Source organism: Hippopotamus amphibius, chromosome 1 (genome assembly GCF_030028045.1).
Source record: "Hippopotamus amphibius kiboko isolate mHipAmp2 chromosome 1, mHipAmp2.hap2, whole genome shotgun sequence".
NCBI lineage: Eukaryota > Metazoa > Chordata > Mammalia > Artiodactyla > Hippopotamidae > Hippopotamus > Hippopotamus amphibius.
The window spans coordinates 24,033,471-24,052,046 of record NC_080186.1 but is presented as its reverse complement, the minus strand read 5'-3'; positions in this window follow the sequence as shown (position 1 = coordinate 24,052,046).

Genomic DNA, 18,576 nt, shown 5'->3' with positions numbered 1-18,576 from the left:
CCAAAACTTAGTGGCTTGAAACAACCACCTGTTATTGTGCAATTCTGCGGTTGACTGGGCCCATTTGGGTGGTTCTTTTGCTCTGCTTGGTGTTGGCTGGGGCTGCAGTGGTTTGGGTTCCAACCAGGCTGGAGTGTGTCCGGCTCACATGACTGCTGCTTTGGTGAGGACGGTTGCCAGACTGGGTCCTTGACCTTGTGTCCATCTCTGTTTCTTTGTCTCTCTCTCCATGTAGTCTCAGGGCCTTTTTTTTTTAGTATTTTATTTTATTTTATTTATTTTGTTTTATTTTACTTTTTGGCAGCATTGGGTCTTCGTTACTGTGTGTGGGCTTTCTCTAGTTGTAGTGAGTCGGGGCTATTCTTCGTTGCAGTGCATGGGCTTCTCAGTGTAGTAGCTTCTCTTGTTTCAGAGCATGGGCTCTAGGCATGTGGGCTTCAGTAGTTGCAGCACGTGGGTTCAGTAGTTGCAGCATGCAGGCCTTAGAGTGGTCAGGCTTCAGTAGTTGTGGTGCACAGGCTCTGTAGTTGTGGCACATGGGCTTAGTTGCTCCATGGCATGTGGGATCTTCCTGGATCAGGGATCGAATCCATGTCCCCCGCATTGGCAGGTGAATTCTTAACCATTGCACCACCTTACTTTCTCCATGTGGGCTCTCCAGCAGGGGAACTAAACTTCTTACATGGCAGCTCAGGGCTTCCAGAAGCTTCTGAGGCCCCAGATTGGTGCTGCATGCCTTTCACCATATCCTGTTGGTCAAAGCAGTTATAGCCCAGTTGAAATTCAAGGGGTGGATGATAAACTTCATGTTTCCTCCATGAGGGGAGAGTGACGAGGAATTTGTGGCCGTTTTTAATCTACCACCTGGGGTCATACACTAGTCCCCCTGGGCCTGGCTACTCTCCCTGCCTGGCCATGCATGAAACACCCAGGAAACCTCAGCAAAGTTAAACACGGTCAAGTCAGTTTCAGTTTCAGGCAATGCAAAAGCCCTGACTTGGCTTTTCCATCACCTGTATTTTCCCCCACCCATGTGTGGTCTTGGTGTCCTGATTCTCAGTTTTCACTTCTGGGAAGTGACCCGAGCATCCTGGCTTCTAGCTCCTCAGCTGCCTGGTAACTTGTCAGGGCCTTTCACCTGAGCCTCAAAGGCTGCATGCCTGGAAAAGAACTACCAGCTCTGCCCCAAGGGGAGTCGCAGGGGGTGAATGAGGAACAAACAGGAAGCACTCAGCACAGCACCTACCCACGCTTTGCATCCAGAGTGGAGTTGGCATCACCGGTGCTAGCTGGGGGTAATTTTCTGGCCTCAGGGATACACTCACACCTGTCCATTCCTCAAGACCTCCCTTGTTCCCATCTGGTACTGGTGTCCCTCAAGATGCTGCGGCCACCTGGCCTCCAGTGACCACCTGGGGCACCTGTTACCTGCTGGAGACCACCCCAGAGGGTGGACCACCCTCTGCTCCTCAGCAGGGGGCTTGCCCCCTTGTGTCATGTTAACAGGTGTCCATCCTCTGGCCCCACCAGGAGGCTAAGATGAGGACAGCCTTCCCTCTGCTTCAAGGGGCCCAAGCCTGAGTGCCAGGGCTCAGGAGGCAAGGCCAGGAGTGTGTTCGAACCTTCAGACTTCCAGGGACAGCGGCCAGCTCCATCATACAGTCATTTGCTGAATGTTTGTACTGCACCAATGCCAGGCCCTCTTCTGGGCACTAGAGATAGAGGGGAGAACAAAATAGACCGAGGTCCCTATGTTTGTGGGCTGACACTTTCTGTGTGAACCTGGACAGGGCATCCCATCTCCCTGCGGGCCTTAGCTCTTCACCAGTGAAATGGAGAGAAGATCCAGAAACAAGGAGCGACTGAGGAGAAAGCTCCAAAGAAGCACGTGGTGTGCACCCCAAGACCAAAAGCGGTCCACATTTCTTTGATGAAGTCAAAGGAACAAAGATAGCCAGGTGCCCAGGGGGCACCCGTCTGGCCTGGCAGAGACCAAGCATCAGGACTTGAGTTTCCAGGAAATTTCCCATGGGCAGGTGATATCGGGGGGCCAGCAGCCCTGTCTTTGGAGTCACACAGCCCTGGTGTGAGTTCCCCACGGTTCCCTTGCCTTGGATAAACTCCTTCACCCTCCGACCTCGGCTTCCTCAACAGTAAACAGGGCAACAGCACCCTCCTTGCCGTGGTCATGCTGAGGGCACTCAGACAGACAGAGGGCTTGGCGTGAGTGTGGCCAGCCCAGCGGGGCTCTTGGGAGGAGACAGCAGAGGGGGATTTACGGGGAGCAGGAGGGCTGGACTTGCAAGGAAAGTCTGGAAAGTGAGGTGTGTGGGGAGGGAGAGGGGAGCTGAAAAGGGCACATGGCTGGGAGAGGGGCGGGGAAGGGAGCCGTAAGTCAGGCTGTGGGGCTCCAGGGGCAGTTCTGGTCTGATTCCTTCCTCCTTCCCTATCTTCTTTCCTTCCTTCTCTCCTTCCCTCCACATTTATTAAGCATCACCAAAGGCCAAAGCATACACCAGGCACTAGGGGAGAAATGGAAAATGCTCGCCGTCTGGTGGGGCAGACAGACATTAGACAGAAAGCTGCACCGAGAGTCTGGCTGTGATAACAGGTTGGAGGCATTCAGGTGTTGACAAAAGTAATCAATAAACAAGCCATAATAAGAACAGAAAAGAGGTTTATCTGAGCCACACTGAGGGCGGTGGCCCCAAAGACCGCCTCTCAGATTGCTCTGTGGAACTGCTCTTCGGAAGCATGGTTTTCAGCACCATTTCTATCTTCTTAGAACTAAGACCATTAAACAAGTCAGGGATACCTTCCTTCAAGGTTTCAAAAAAACAGACCTGCACATACACAATGAGTCACTGTGGCCTTGGCACCTGGGGAGGGAGTCCTATCACGGGAGGAGTATTGGCATTGGCGTCCCATGAAGGGAGGCATTTGACCTTTACTTTTAGCGTGGACATTCTTTACATTGGTCCACACGCCCTTTTCTTTAATAACTAAAGCAGATGTACAATGTTTGTTTGATAAGCCAGAACGACTTCCCCAGACCTCAATATGTGAAAGTTTGTTTGATCAAGGGCGTGCTGCAAAGGCTTGTAACAGAGGGTCTGATCAAGCCATACAGAGGTGGGGAGGCATCCTGGAAGAGCTGGACTTAAGCATGGATCTGAAGGTGATTCAAGAGGAAGGTGAAGGGGGTGGTGGAGAAGAGCACATCAAATGGCGATAGCAGCACGTGCAAGGGCCCTGAGGCAGGAAGGCGTGCGGTCCTCCAAGGGCCTGGATGCAGCTCTATGTGGCGAGGAGCAGCCAGGAGCAAGGAGTAGGCCCAAGACAAGACTGGTCAGGGGCTCCACCTGCGGTGTGCTGTGAAGACATGGCAAGGTTTTAAGTAAGGAGGTGAAAGGACCAGATTACCCAGTGACCAATAGGACGGGTGTTTCTTCCATAAACCCCTGGATAGAGTGTAAGGCAGGCTGTGAAGAGGGCTCAGCTGGGATGGGCAGCGACAGACATCCATGCCACACCCCTGGGGAGGGGCCATGACCTTGACACTGGCCCTGCTGGGTCAGGTGGTCACCTGTCAGGGTGAGGCAGTGAGACCCCAGCCGGTTCAAACCCTTACTTGCAGGGAGAATTGAGAAACTGCTCCCGAGGGTGGCACTGAGGGCCCCGATGAATCCCTCCAGGGACCCTAAGAGGCAGTGTTAGTGTGGTGCGTGTCCCACATGCTGAGACTTGCCGGAGTCAGTGGAAGAGCTGATTCCTCGGTTTACCTGATGCTAAGGCTTTTCTCAAGAACAGCCCGTACTTAGTTCTGCTGCCTGTAATAATGAATGTGGAGCCCGGGGCACACAGTAGGCACTCAGCAGACCCCAGTGGCCTCTTCGCACCCCCTCCCCCCGCCCCCAGGCGGTCAGCAGGCTCCGAGTCTGGCAGAGGGTGGACCTGGTCCTGGAAGAGCCTGAGGCTAGACCTCAGAGGGCGGAGGGTGCAGGGTGGGACCCCAGAGGTGGGGGCTGCTGAGGGCCAGGCCGGGAGTAAGGCCCCCCACCCCGCAAGCAGGCTGGAGCTGGAGAATGCACAGAACCCAGTGCCCGGGAGGAGCCACAGAGGGAAGGCCGGGGGAGGCCACAGTTCGGCGGCTAGAACCAGGGGGCCTGAGGCTAAGGTCTGGCCTCCTGGCTGGTCAGGCCGGGCTCCGGCCCCAGTCCAGGCTGAGCTGAGGTGGGCTGGAGATCTGGGCTTGGGGCTGAGCGTTAGGATTCGCCACGAAAGCAACAAACGGAGAGGGGTGTGTGCCCAGGATGCAGGCATTTTGTGGGGGGGGGAGGGCTGCTTCCTGTTTCCAACATTCCCGCCTGAGGGAGTCCATGCCAGGAGGGAGGGTAAGACACAGCTGGCAGCAGAAGCGGTGTGGTCATCCACCTGAAGACCGTGAGCCAGAACCGGGTGAGTCAGGGCTCCTGGTTGCAAGTGACAGAAACTCCACACCAAGCAGCTTAAGCCCAAGAAGTGAGTAGATGGGATCCGGTGACTGAAGGTGCTGGGGGAGGGGGCTGGGCTCAGGCCTCCGTCTCTCTCTGATCTTGACTCTGGTCTCCACCATGACGGCCTCAGGCCCAGGCAGGTCCTCTCCTCGACAGGGGCCCACAGCTCCACGCTGACACCCTGCCAACTCCACGTGTGAGGACCTTCCCATAATCCAGTTTCCTTGGCCCTGATTGGGTCCTGTCCTCAACCTTGAACAGTCATTGTGGCCAGGGGAATGCAAAGCTGTGACTGGCCAGGCCTGGGGGCTCTGCCTGTCCCTGGGTGATGGGTGGAGTCAGCTACACGGGATTCTCTAGGTCTGGGAAGACAGAGCAGTGGTTCTCCAGGAGGAGGGGTTGTTAGATGCCAGGGCCTGGGTGCGGGGCGGGCTGAACCAATGCATATTCCCAAAGGGTAGGGGCAGGGACGGCGGCGTGGAACCCCTGCTGGAACAGCTCCTGGGGGTCCCATCATGCTTCCCTGCGTGGGGGCTGGGGAGTGAGCTCTTAAAGGACCACGTCCATCATCAGGCTCCAAGGAAGGCAGGGGCTGGCATCCTGGGATCTTTCAAACCCAAACTCCTGCTGTTAGCTCATCTCAATTCTGCCCGCAGCTACTGCAGGTCCCCGTGCCATTCCCCCTCTCCATGTAAGTCCCTGGTCTCTCTCTGCTTTCAGTTTGATTAACAGAAGGTTATGAACAAGTCCCAGAAAGAAAGAAAACCAGCATCTCCCCAGGGCAGCTGCAGTCTTTTGGCAGACAGCAAGTTACTTTGTAACCGATATTTTTTGGGGTTTTTTTTTGTTTTTTGTTTTTTTGTATGGATAAACAGGACCAAACTAATTAGGATTTTTTTTTTCTTCCTTTCTTTCCTCAGGTCTTGGATGACAATGGGAGTCTCTTGGCCCCACAGTGAATTGGTTACCAGGTTTCAATAAGGGGTTTGTCTTTGTAATTACAGTTCATTAATGGATTTACAAGGGAGGGAAGATGGCAAAGTCTGCTAAGGGGATTGTTTTGCATTTCTCGTCTGTTAATTACATGATTTTCTCCTGAACCAATGTGCTGTGAAAAATGGCAGGGGGTGGGGAAGTCCCAACACCCCATCTGTTCCGATGCAAATACAGTTAATACGGGAGGAGGCAGGAGATGCTCAGAGGCCTCCCGCTACCTGAGTGTGGCACCCCTGCTCTCAGAGCTTCTGCCTGGCGGCGTGGGGGGTGGGGTCGGGAGGGCAGGAGCGGAGGGGGCTTGGCCACCATCAGGGTATATTGACCTGGGGAGGGGATGGCTCTGCTTATGGGGGCAGGGCAACCTTTGCATATCTGGGGTCAAAATCAGATTTGGATTACTCATTGAGTTACCTTTTTTGGATCATCCACTAGGTGTTTGGTAATATACACACAATGTCTAATCCAAACTTCTTGGTGATCTTTTTAATACATTTTCTTTTTCCACGAACAAGGTAATCAAGGTTGCCAGATATAAAGCTTCACCCAGCCTGTGAGTGGCAGGGCTGTATTTGAACGCTGGAATCTCTGGCTCCAAAGTTAGGGCTTTTTCTAGGACTTTCCCTCTCTGAGGTTCAGGCTCACTAGGATTAAGATGGTGGAGTAGGAGGACGTGCTCACTCCCTCTTGCAAGAGCACCGGAATTACAACTAACTGCTGAACAATCACCAACAGAAAGACACTGGAACTCACCAAAAAAAACACCCCACAACCAGAGACAAAGGAGAAGCCGCAATGAGATGGTAGGAGGGGTGCAATTGCATTAAAATCAAATCCCATAAATGCTGGGTGGGTGAATCACAAACTGGAGAACAGTTATCTTGCAGAATTCCACCCACTAAAGTGAGGGTTCTGAGCCCCACGTCAGGCTTCCCAACCTGGGAGTCCAGCAACGGGAGGAGAAATCCCCAGAGAATCAGACTTTGAAAGCCAGTGGGATTTGATTGCAGGACCTCCACAGGACTGGGGGAAACAGAGACTCCACTCTTGGAAGGCACACAAAAAAGTGTGCTCACCAGGACCCAGGGGGAAGGAGCAGTGACCCCATAGGAGACGGAACCAGACCTACCTGCTGTTGTTGGGGGGTTGCCTGTGGAGGTGGGGAGCAGCTGTGGCTCACCAAGGAGACAGGGGCACTGGCAGTAGGGGTTCTGGGAAGTGCTCATTGGTGTGAGCCCTCCCAGAGTCTGCCATTAGCCCCACCAAAGAGCCTGTAAGCTCCAGTGCTAGGTAGCCTCAGGCCAAACAAGCAACAAGGTGGGAACACAGCCCCACCCATTAGCAGACAAGCAGATTAAAGTTTTACTGAGCTCCACCCACCCAACCCTACCCACCATCAGTCCCTCTCATCAGGAAGCACACAGGAGGCTCCTAGATAGCTTCCTCCACAAGAGGGCAGACAGCAGTATCAAGCAGTATCAGCAGTATTTCGTCGTCTTGCGGAACTGAAAACCACAGCCACAGAAAGATAGAGAAAATGAAAATGCAGAGGACTTTGTACTAGCTGAAGGGACAGGATAAAGCCCCAGAAAAACAACTAAATGAAGAGAAAAAGAATTACAGAAAAAGAATTCAGAATAATGATAGTGAAGATGATCCAGGACTTTGAAAAAAGACTGGAGGCAAAAATTGAAAAGTTTACCAAAGACCTAGAAGAATTAAAGAGCAAACAAACAGATATGCAACACAATAACGGAAATGAAAAATACACTAGAAGAAACCAATAGCAGATTAACTGAGGCAGAAGGGCAAACAAGTGACCTGGAGGACAGAATGGTGATAATCACTGATGTGGAAAAGAATAAGGAAAAAAGAATGAAAGGAACTGAAGACAGCCTAAGAGACCTCTGGGACAATGTTAAACACACCAACATTCGCATTATAGGGGTCCCAGAAGGAGACGAGAGAGAGAAAGGACCTGAGAAAATATTGGAAGAGATTATAGTTGAAAACTTCCCTAACATGGGAAAGGAAATAGCTACCCAAGTGCAGGAAGTGCAGAGAGTCCCAGGCACGATAAACCCAAGGAGAAACAGGCCAAGACATATAGTAGTCAAATTGACAAAAATTAAAGACAGAGAAATGTTATTAAAAGCAACAAGGGAAAAACGACACAAAACATACAAGGGAACTCCCATAAGGGTAACAGCTGATTTCTTAGCAGAAACTCTGCAAACCAGAAGGGAGTGGCATGATATATTTCAAGTGATGAAAGGGAAGAACCTACAACCAGGAATACTCTACCCAGCAAGGATCTCATTCAGATTCGATGGAGAAATCAAAAGCTTTCCAGATAAGCAACAGCTAAGAGACTTCAGCACCACCAAACCAGCCCTACAACAAATGCTAAAGGAACTTCTCTAATCGGGAAACATGAGAAGAAAAGGACCTACAGAAACAATAACAAAACAATTAAGAAAATGGTAATAGGAACATACATATCGATAATTACCTTGAATGTAAATGGACTAAATGCACCAACCAGAAGACACAGACTGGCTGAATGGATACAAAAACAAGACCCATATATGTGCTGTCTCGAAGAGACCCGCTTCAGACCTAGGCACACATACAGACTGAAAGTGAGGGGATGGAAAAAGATATTCCATGCAAATGGAAATCAAAAGAAAGCTGGAGTAGCAATACTCATATCAGATACAATAGACTTTAAAATAAAAAATGTTACAAGAAACAAGAAAGGATATTACATAAAGATCAAGGGATCCATCCAAGAAGAGGAGATAAGAATTATAAATATATATGCACCCAGTATAGGAGCACCACAATACATAAGGCAAATGCTAACAACTGTGAAAGAGGAAATGTAAGGCAGAAATAGAGACACGGATGTAGAGAACAAACACATGGACACCAAGTGGGGAAAGTAGGGAGGGTTGGGGGGGGGAATGAATTGGGAGATTGGGATACCAAATTGTACACTCTAAATATACGCTGTTTATTGTCTGTTAACTGTATCTCAATAGAAGTTCTTAAAAAAAAAAAAAAAAAAGAAATGGACTCCTGACGCTGGGCAAGAAGATCTCAAGAATTGTCTTGGACCTTGGAGTTAAGTGATTGTAGTGGGGCTGGAATCGCAGGCCTGGGGCTGCTATGGCAGTATATGGCCACAGGATGGCACCATCAGCCCAGGAATGGGGTAGCCAGGCTGCCCGGGGGCTGGGGTCCAGCAATCCTTACTGTGAGCTGGGCCAGTTCCATCACTTGTCACACGCAGTAGCACCTAATCTAATCCCTTTAAACTGCCCCTCCCTCCTGTACACAGGGGCTCCCAAGGAGGGCAGCAGCCACTCTCCAGGGCAGACTGTGGGTGTCAGTCTGCTCAGAGGTGGATGTTATCTTCCCACTGCTATTGCTCACTCTGAGGTGCCCTGAGAAGGGCCTGGGCTGAAGGCACCTCCGGTCTCCCAGGGCCTGACCAGGGGCTTTGCTGGACGAGGCATGGCAGCTCAGACCTGAACTGCGGGGAAGGGCGAGGGATAGGTAGGAGCGCCCCCATTAGGCATCTTCCTGTTCCCCTGCCCTCTCTTGTTCCTGTGGGCAGTGGTAAGTCTTCTGTCCCTAAATCAGGATATGTGTCTTCAAGCCAAAAATAAGTGCAGCCTGGGGAGGCGGGTGTCTCAGAGATCCTGGAGTAGAGGTAACTTGGAGGCCCCAAGACACCTCACCATCCAAGGAGCGGGGTGAGTCCCAGCGCTGTCCCTGATGTGCTGGGTGGCTTCCAGCACGTGACTGTTCCTCTGGATCCCAGTTTGCTCACCTAGGAAATGGGGAGAACACGTCCCACCCGGCTGGGACGTGGAGACCGAAAGGGGACAGTGTGTGACTGCTGAGCACAAGGTGAGGGGCCCCAGGGGCTCAAGACAGACGCTGCATCTCCCTCAGATTTGGGGGCTTTGGGTCCAGGAGCCGCATCTCAGTCACAGGTCTCCCCCGAGCGCTTCCAGGAGGAGCTGCATCTCCTCGGATCAAGAACGGTCCTTTCCTCCATCATGGAAAACCTGCTCAACAGGTCAGGACACGTCCCCTCCCATGTGGCCCTCAGGTCCCAGGGCCCGAAGTGGCTCCTTTCTGTCCGTCCCCTCTCCTTGTAACGTGTGAGCGGCTGCCCTCCTCAGAGCTGGGGCCCGTGGGCTCTACAGGGGACGGTGTGGAGGGTGGCCACCCTGCCTGTGCCCAGACCTGGGTGTGAGGCTCCACACGGGCCTCGTGTGACCGTGGCAAGTCCTCCACCACCCTGAGCCTCATTTCATGGATGACACCTCCGGCCGTGACAGGTGTGCAGAAGGCACGTCATCCCTGGGAACTGAACTTGGAACCCCAGTACCCTAAAAGTTACGGCCCCTCCGTCCTTTCTAAGGCGCCCACATGAGGGGGTGTGATTGTGCTCAGTCATGCCCCAGCGTGAGCTGCACCCTGCTTCCCGGGGCCTTGAGAAGCATGTATATTGAATGAATGTGGGAAGGAACGAAGGCGTCCGGGCCACACAGAACATATCTGCTCCCTCGATTCCCCTGGCCTTTCCGTGGTGATAATAAAAAATGATCTATAAACAGTGATTTATGGTATATTACAGTGTATATAGTATGTCTATATACTTATACTTAATACTTATATATAACACGTTATGACATAGGTTAAAATAAATAATATAACCATGCAAATAATGAATATAGATTTAACATAATTAAATATATTATTATGTAATAATGTACTTACAGTAAACCTATAAATAGTAATTATAAATTTAACTCTATGAATAGCTAATCTATATCTGTGCTTACTATGGGCTAAGGCGTGTCCTAAGAGTGCTAACCTTGTTTATTCCTCACAAGTGCTTTGGGAGATGATTATCCCCATTGTACAGGTTAGGTAAAGTGAGGCTCAGAGAGCAGAAGGGACCCGCAGAGGCAAGTAGAGGCTCTGGGACTTGAGACCCAGGCCTGTCTGCCCCACATGATCCTGGAGTCTTCCTCCCTCCAGGAGAAAACCCCTTCATAGGTTGGGGTCTTGGCCCCACCGGTTCCGCCTCTGGACCCCATCCATCTTGGCCACATCCCCTCCAGAGCGTGGGCTGAAACAGACTTCTTGCTCGGTCCTGCATCCTCCGCTCCCACCTGCAGGCCTCTCTGCCGGTTGCCTCCCTTCCCCCAACCCCCATGGTTGGCACAGATGCTGCTTGGGCATCTGGCCACACTGGGGAAGGATTTTCCCCTCTTCTTGGTATCAAATTTTCCCTTGCAGTTTCCTGCTCTCATTCCTGGCAGGAACCCTTGGCCCACAGACAGCAATCCCTCCCAGCCTCTCTCTTGTGTTTGGTGCAGAGCCAGGAATTCTGCCCCAAGCCCGGGGCTTCCTCCAGGAGCCAGGACTGGTGGGGAGCGGATGTGGTGAGCATCCCCACAGGCATCCCGCTGGGGACACCACGGCCTTTTGATCCCTTCCCCCCAGGGTCTTCCCTCATGGGGCTTGTGGTCAGCAGGCCCCCTCAGCTGCCACGGTGTTTCCCTTTGCCAAGGCCCAGCCTGCGGCAGCAGGTGAGGGTGGGGCCTCCCCAGGAGAAAGAATTGCCGCTGCCCTGGGCCGGGCTGGGCTGGGCGAGGCCAGGCCATGTCCACCCGCTCAGACGCCACCTTCTCCCCCTCCTCCCAGCCTCTCCAGCAGCAGCCCCGGAGTCTGCCAGAGAGTGGGGGCTCTGAGAGGTGACTGCGGGGGGTGCTTGGACAAACATTAACATGTTATATTTTACCAGTCATGTATTTATTTTAATGGGTATCAGGAAAAAAACTCACAAGCAATTAATGCATTAAACCCTCGACTTCATGGATGTTATTGCTCAGGGTGAGGCAAATTGAAAAAGAGAGGCTATTTCAAGTCCATTTAAAGGGACTGATTGGATCAAAATCAATATCGTGCAGGGGGAGGGTGGAGGTGGCAAACGCACGCGAGGGTCAGAGAAGCTGCTGGAGCTCGGGAGACCCTGAGGAGGCCCGGGAGCTCGAGCGAGGTCCCCGGGGTCCAGCCTGGCTCTGCTGGTGGCGGGACGGGCGGACCTGGGGCAGCTCACTGCACCTCGTGAGCCTCAGTTTCCTCCTCTGTAACGTGGGGAAGAGCAGTAGCGGCTGGCGGGGCTGTGGCGGGGGTTAAACCAGGTGCGGAGGGCGGGGGGCTGGCCCGGAGCTGCGGCCGCAGCGGATGGTGGCAGAGAAAGAGAGGGATACAGCTGGCAGGGACATCGCGTTCAGGTTTGTTTGTTGTTTGTTATAAGGGGAGAGGGATTTGAATAAAATCAAATATGAATCAGATGTGAAGGGAAGGGGGCGGTAGAGCTAGAGAAATAGACAGACGGACAGATAAAGAGATTAAAGCTGCCCCTCCCTCCCCCGCTGGCCAGATTGAGGAGGTGGGTGGGAGGGGCCTGCCAGAGCGGTCCGGGCCCAGACCGAGCGAGGGGACTCTCTCCATCTCCAGGAGGCGGAAGAGGAGGGCCGTGTAGCTGCTGAGGGGTGTGGAGGTTTGGTGTCAGGAAGTCTAGGGAGTTTCTGTTTTGAGGCTTGGGTCTTCTTTGGGTCGAGGAGTGAGCTCACCTGCTGAGAAGGACGGGGAGCGGGGAGGGGAGCATGAGGAGGGCTGAGGGGCTGAAAGAGTCCCCTTGGTGATGAGGCCCTTGGGCGTAGGTAGGAACAGGGGGAGGGGCTGACTCCGGGAACGCCTTGGGCTTCGTGGGAGTATGTGAGCTGTGCCTTTGTGTGTTGGGTCCTGGTCTGGGCTCTGGGTTGAAGTGACCCCAGGCCACTGCTCAGCCCATCCCCCACCCCCATCCCCCCATTTGTACCCGAGTCACCCAACCTGTGGCCCCTGGGTGCCAGGAAACTCTCTGTGAGAAGAGGACCCTAAAGCACTGGGACCAGGAGATGCACCAGTCTCCCAGTTGGTCCCCTCACGTCTGTCCTGCTGCTGGAAGGTGCTTTCTAATATGTGAATTTTCCTGACATGCCCTAGCTCAAGAACCTTCAGTAGCTCCTAACTGTCTGTGGGCTCACGTTCAACTTTCTTGGTCTGGAATTCAAGACTTCTCCGAGTCGGGCCCTGCCTCCTTTCAGGCTATGTCTTCTCCCTGCTCCCTCATGACACATCCACCTGGGTGCTGGACCTGGGGTCCAGCCACACTGAGCCTTTCTCAAAAAGCCAGGCTCTCCTGTTCTGGGCCTCTGCTGGGCCTCTGCCCAGAATGCCCTTCCCCCTCTGCTGAGGCTGGTGAGAACTCAGCCCCTCCCTCCTGCCATCCTCCCTGACTCCCCCAGGGAGGGTGCTCCCTCGGGACTCCACCAGATCTCTAACTATGGCCATTCTCACTGGGCTGGAAGGGTCTTCGGACATCAGTGACAGTCTTATCCTTCATAGTGTCTCCCTCCAGGACTTGCACAAAGCAGTTCTAGGTTCATGCTCTAAATCAGCAAGAGAATGATTGGATGGATGGATGGGTAGATGGATGAATGGATGGACAGATGGATGGATTCACACAGAGTTAGGAACCAAGAGAACTCCGGGAAAGGAGCTGGCAGAGAGCTCAGAGCCCAGCCTCAGATCTTGCCTCAGATGATGTTTATTGAGGGCCTACTGTGTGCCGGGCACACGAGTCTCTTTCTAACCTTCACGCTATCCCCACAGGTAGGGCCATCACTTCCATTTTGCAGATGAGGAAACTGAGGCTGAGAGAGGCCCAAGGCACATATCTAGGAAGTGAATGGGCCATGGTTTGAGCCTCAATTTCCCCACTCTCAGTCCAGGGCCCTGCCTGGAGCTTACACCTGCGGCCCTGACGCCTATGCCTGAGGGAGCCTGTCGATGTTGGTTATTTCATGTCTGCATTGATTGGGGCACAAGGAAAATCACCTGCTTTGCAGCAAGAGAGGCCTGGGTGGGAAGCCTGGCCCTGTCATTCAACAGCTGGTGACTTGGGCGTGTCACGTCATCGTGGACACTCAGTTTTCTCATCTGAAAAATGGGGACATTAACAGAGGCTCCCAGGGCTGTTGTGAATGAAGGTTACAAAAGACAGAGTGTGTGAAGTTCCTGTCACAGGTGAGGGGCAGGGGCTCTGAACACAACCCCCGTCCATCTCCCCCTCCTCCCCCTTCTCTCCCAGGCCAGCCCCTCCCTCAGACCCCCCTGCCCTGGCTTCTCTCCCCTCAGCCCTGTCCCCAGCTGCCTGGGTCACCTGGCTGTCTGTGCTGTCACTGTAGCCGCCACCTCAGCCCTGCGAGGGGAGGTGGGAAACAGGCCAGAGCAGTCCTGAGGCTGCATGGTTCTGATCTGTCCCTTAATGGCTCTGGCCTCAGCATCTCTCTACATGGAGGCTGCCCGGTCTCTGGTCCTTGAGCCAAAGGCCTGTCCTGCCTTGGCCCGGGGTGGGTGCGGGCTCCCCTGTGTTCCCATCTGACCAGAGGAGCCAGGTGGCAGCTGCCAGAGATGCTCCTGCCCTCTGGAGCACAGAAAGCAGGTGGGCGGGTGCCCTCACTGCCTGGCCCCGAGGGACTCCCTCTCCCGCACAGGCAGGCTCCTGCACCCAGGGTGCAGTAGATTTAACCCCAAAGCCCCCTGGTTCTCTCTTCCACGGCCAAGTCTGCTGGGCTCTGGGCTCCGGGTTTCCTCTCTGCTGCAGGTGCCTGGGACCTCCACCTGCCCGCCGAGGTCGGGGTGGGTGGGTGAGGGCCGCCCTGGGATGTCCTGGAGGACCGACTGTGGACCCGGCCTCCTCCAGTATTCTGGCCCCTCCCTTCCTGTCTCCCACGTCTCCTTTTCCGGGATCCAGTTTCTTCCAGAGAAACCAAAGGAACCTGGCAGGACAGCCAGTGCTCAGAGCCCACTGAGAGCACCCGGACTGAACAGAGAATATAGGAGGAGAGCTCCGTGGAGCAGGGTGAGAGGATCAGGAAACACAAACAGAACTGAAGTGAAAGCGGGCTCCTCCTCCTTTCTCTCTAAGGTGTTTATTTTGAGTGAAACTCACCAGGACAATCCCACTTGGCCTCCAAAGGCTGCCATCCTACCGCTGTCATAATTAACACTAGAGGAAAAATCCCTGAGGTGTTTGTCTGGGACCACATCTGCCCAAAGATTTTTCTAATGGTTTTTGTTATCTGGGCTTCAAGACCTATTAAACCCACCCAAGATGTGGGGGGCGTGTGCAGAAGCCCTGTGGTGGACCTGGGTTATCACAGGTGACGACCCCCACCGAGAAGGTCCCAATCACAGGGCAGCAGGGGTGCAGCCCACCTGGGAGCTGGGGAGGGGCAGGAGGAGAGGAGCTAGGGTGGGGGGAGGGACATCCCAGCCCTGGTGCTCCAAGCTGGGGGGGGGTCCCCAGGGGACGTGAATGTGGGAGAATCCAAAGAAGCAGTTTGTGGGCTAGTGTCAAGGACCAAGGGCGGGGTCTGTCTTTGCTGGCAGGTTAATCAGGATCGGGTGGAAGTGGGGAGGACACGAGGGTGGGGGCTTCTGGAATATCTCATTCCACTCTAAGGGCTCTGGGTCCTTGAAGGGAAAGACGGGGGTGAGCCGTGTGGGGATGATAGAGAGGAGGGACTGGACTGGGAACACCCAGGGACTCTGCTTTTTACTCCTGAGAAGTCCCTGGAGAGAAACCACTGAATAATCTCCTAAAGATACTGAAATGTGAGAAGCTCAGGGTCTTTGAACCTTCACTTCCCACATGTATCTGGAGCATTCTGGAATATGCTAGTACCAGTCAGAGCATCTGAGATGCACAGAATCTTGGGATTAGAACAGCTTTCGCAGACTCAAAGATGTATTTCATAGAATCTTTAAACGGCAAGATCTGAGCATCTTGTCTTTGTACAGAATCCTGGAATTACGGGAGCACAGGTGCATTCACCGACTCGTAGGCCCACAGAATCTGAGGACTTAGGAATCTCTGCAGAAGACTTGGAACAACATAAAAGCATTCAGAGAAACAGAGTTGAAATAGAAACTTTCGAATCAGGATATTAGCACAGGAAATAACTTTAGTCCAACTCCCTCCTGCAATAAAGGAAGCTCTCTCTTTGCTGTAATAACTTGAACACTTCTAGGGACGGGGAGCTCATCACCTGACAGGGAAAATTATCTCACTGTGAGCAGATTTGTTGAGCTCACTGCTGATGCTGAGCCTAAATCTGTCCCCAAGTGAGTCACCCACCCCTCTCTCCCTGGCCCCACTCCCTGTCTTCTTCTATTCACCTCAAAACACTGGGCTGAACAAGTAACATAGACACAAAGACAGACACTAAACTATCTCCTGGCTGAAAATAATGACTTTTGAGGGCAATGGGGCTATGGAAGTTTTAGGCTATGACAACTCCTGGCAATGACACTCACCCCTTTCTTTGGTGCCCTGCCCTGGTGAGAGCAAGACATCTACCGCCTGCCAGCCCTCAATTGAGCCCTCCAGCTCTGCAGAGCCAGAAAGTTGAGCAAGCTAAAAGCCACTGGAAACAATTGTGGAAAAGTCCAGATCTGCTCCCAGCCAAATCCCAGGCAACAGCAAGAAGAGTGATTTGATGGTAAAACCAAACACCATGCTGAGTGTGGGAGCTGGATTTCATTAGGCTGTTTTGAATGTCGACTGGGGGTGGGGTGGGGTGGGATGTGATGGGAAGGCCTGGTCCTGCTGATGAGCCTCAGCCATGATACTGGCCCAAAGCAGAGCTGGAAGTGTGGCCAGACTACCTAGTTGGAGTCCCAGCTCTGCCCCACGCTGTGTGACCTGAGGCAAGCTCCTAACCTCTCTGTGCCTCAGTTTTCTGTCCTCTGAGGAAAGGATAATGGGAATATGTCCAGTATGATCCTAGCCTTGGTGACTCAAGGCAGGCTTGCTTCCTGCCATCTAGTAACCCACACTCGTGTGTTCAGTGCATGCGTTCATTCTTGCTCTCACATACTCGCCCCATCCATGCATCTATCATCCATCCATCCATCCATCCATCCATCATTCATTCATTCACTCAGGCATCAGCACACTTGTTCCTTCACTCCTCAGTGCACTGATTCATTCGTGCGTCCTGGCATGCTGAGTCCACTGTCCAGCCTTTCTCCAGCTTGTGGGTGGACCGTTCCAGCCCAAGAAAGGACTCTGGCCTTGGGGCTGGTAGAAAAGCTGTGATCACTTCCATGTCACTTAAAGGTGCTGAGAATCATAAGGATCTAGGGCACGACTTCATCTGGGTCTCATGGCCTCAAATCCCCACCCTGCTTCCTCGTCCACCCTGTCACTTGGGGACAGAGTGACCCATTAATGGGCAGACCCTGGAGGGCTGGTCAGAGCAGCCTATCTGGAGGGTTTCTGTGTGAGGTGGACCAGACCATCTGCCATGTCTCTATCCCAGGAAGTCCCTTCACCACTGATGAGAGTTGTCTGAGCACCCATGAGCTCTGGGCTGGGAGACAGTTCTGCCTGTAATGTGTTTGCAGAAAACAGAGGCCCATCATCCATCTTGTCACTCATGGCCCTCGTTTTATTGAGGTGTATTTTGGTGTAAGAACAGAGCATAGCAGACTCTCTATTCCAGAAAAATGAAGAGTCCTCTTCCCTCGGGTGTCTCACTTCTGACCTGGAGGGGCCGATGGCTGGAGGCTGAGCCTGGTTCAGGGTTGGCTCCTGGACCCAGGAGGCGATGAGATGGATCATCTTCAAAATCTGTTCCACTCTTTACCTTGGTTAAGGGTATCCTGCAGCTAAGCGCCCACTGGTTGGTTGCACGAATTGATTTTCTTGTCCAAATTTGAGCCCTCTGAGCCCTGCATGCAAATATATGCAAACGACTAGAGGAGTGGGTTGAATCCAAAGCCTGGTGGGCGTCTGCCTGGACCAGGCTGATTTCTCTGCTCATCTTTCCCATCACCATCCTCCGTGTTCCCAGGGAGCAGAGGACCTGGAGAGGAGCAGGGACCTGCGAGCCAGCAGCCCTGGGTTCCAACCCCAGCCCCAGCTCTTACTGCCCGGGGCCATCCTGGGCGAGTCCCTTCCTCTCACTGTCACGTGGCCCCCACCGCGCAGCCGGGGTAACACTCCAGGTTGTGCGGGGCTCGGGGCCCAAGGAAGCAGGCGCTCAACACCCAGAGCTCGCGATATTGCTGTAGCAGCCGCCCAGCTTGGAGCTCCCACATCGCGCATTTCTGAGGCTTGGGGAGAAAAGTGCCTGCTCTCTGGGTTTGCAGCCTTGGAAGAGCGTGTACTCCTTGGAAGGAGAGCTGAGATTTCCCTGATGAGTGGCACCTGCTCCCTACTCATGTCCTGGCCTCCTCTTCCTGTATCACAGGGGTCCCCCCCGGGCTGCAGACCAGTAACGGTCCTCGGCCTGTTAGGAACCAGGGCCGCACAGCAGGAGGTGAGAGGCAGGCCGGGAGGTGGGGGTGGGGTGGTGGTGAATCTTCATCTGCCGCTCACATCCCTGGCATGACCGCCTGAACCATGCCTACCCTCCTGCCCGCTTGGAAAAATTGTCTTGCACGAAACCGGTCCCTGGTGCCAGAAAGGTTGGGGACCGCTGCTGTATCGTGTGTTTTATATGTGACCTTTGCCAAACGCAGCCATTCCTCTTTGGGTGTGGGAAGGATTTTTTTTTTAAAGGATTGGCATTTAAACAGCCTGAAAGATTTATTCTATGTAATGGATGGAACAAATACCACACAAATTATGTTCAGAGCAACAAGGCTGAGGCAGGCTGGAGGCCGGGCTGGGGCCTGGGAGGGAGGGGTGGGGCTGGGGGGTTCGGAGGCTGCTGGATAAAGGATTTATTCAAAAGCTTCTTTAAATCCTTAGCTCTGAATTGGATGCAACTTATAGTTTGCCTGCCTTTGCACGGGACGGGGTAGGGGGGCCTACTCTGTGCAGGGGCCGGGCACAGGCTGAACCCCATCAGCCCTCGCACTGCCCTCCACCCACGGGCACTGCTGCTCCCACTTTTCTGCAAGGGAGTCTGGGCTCTGAGGGATGAGTTGACTGGCC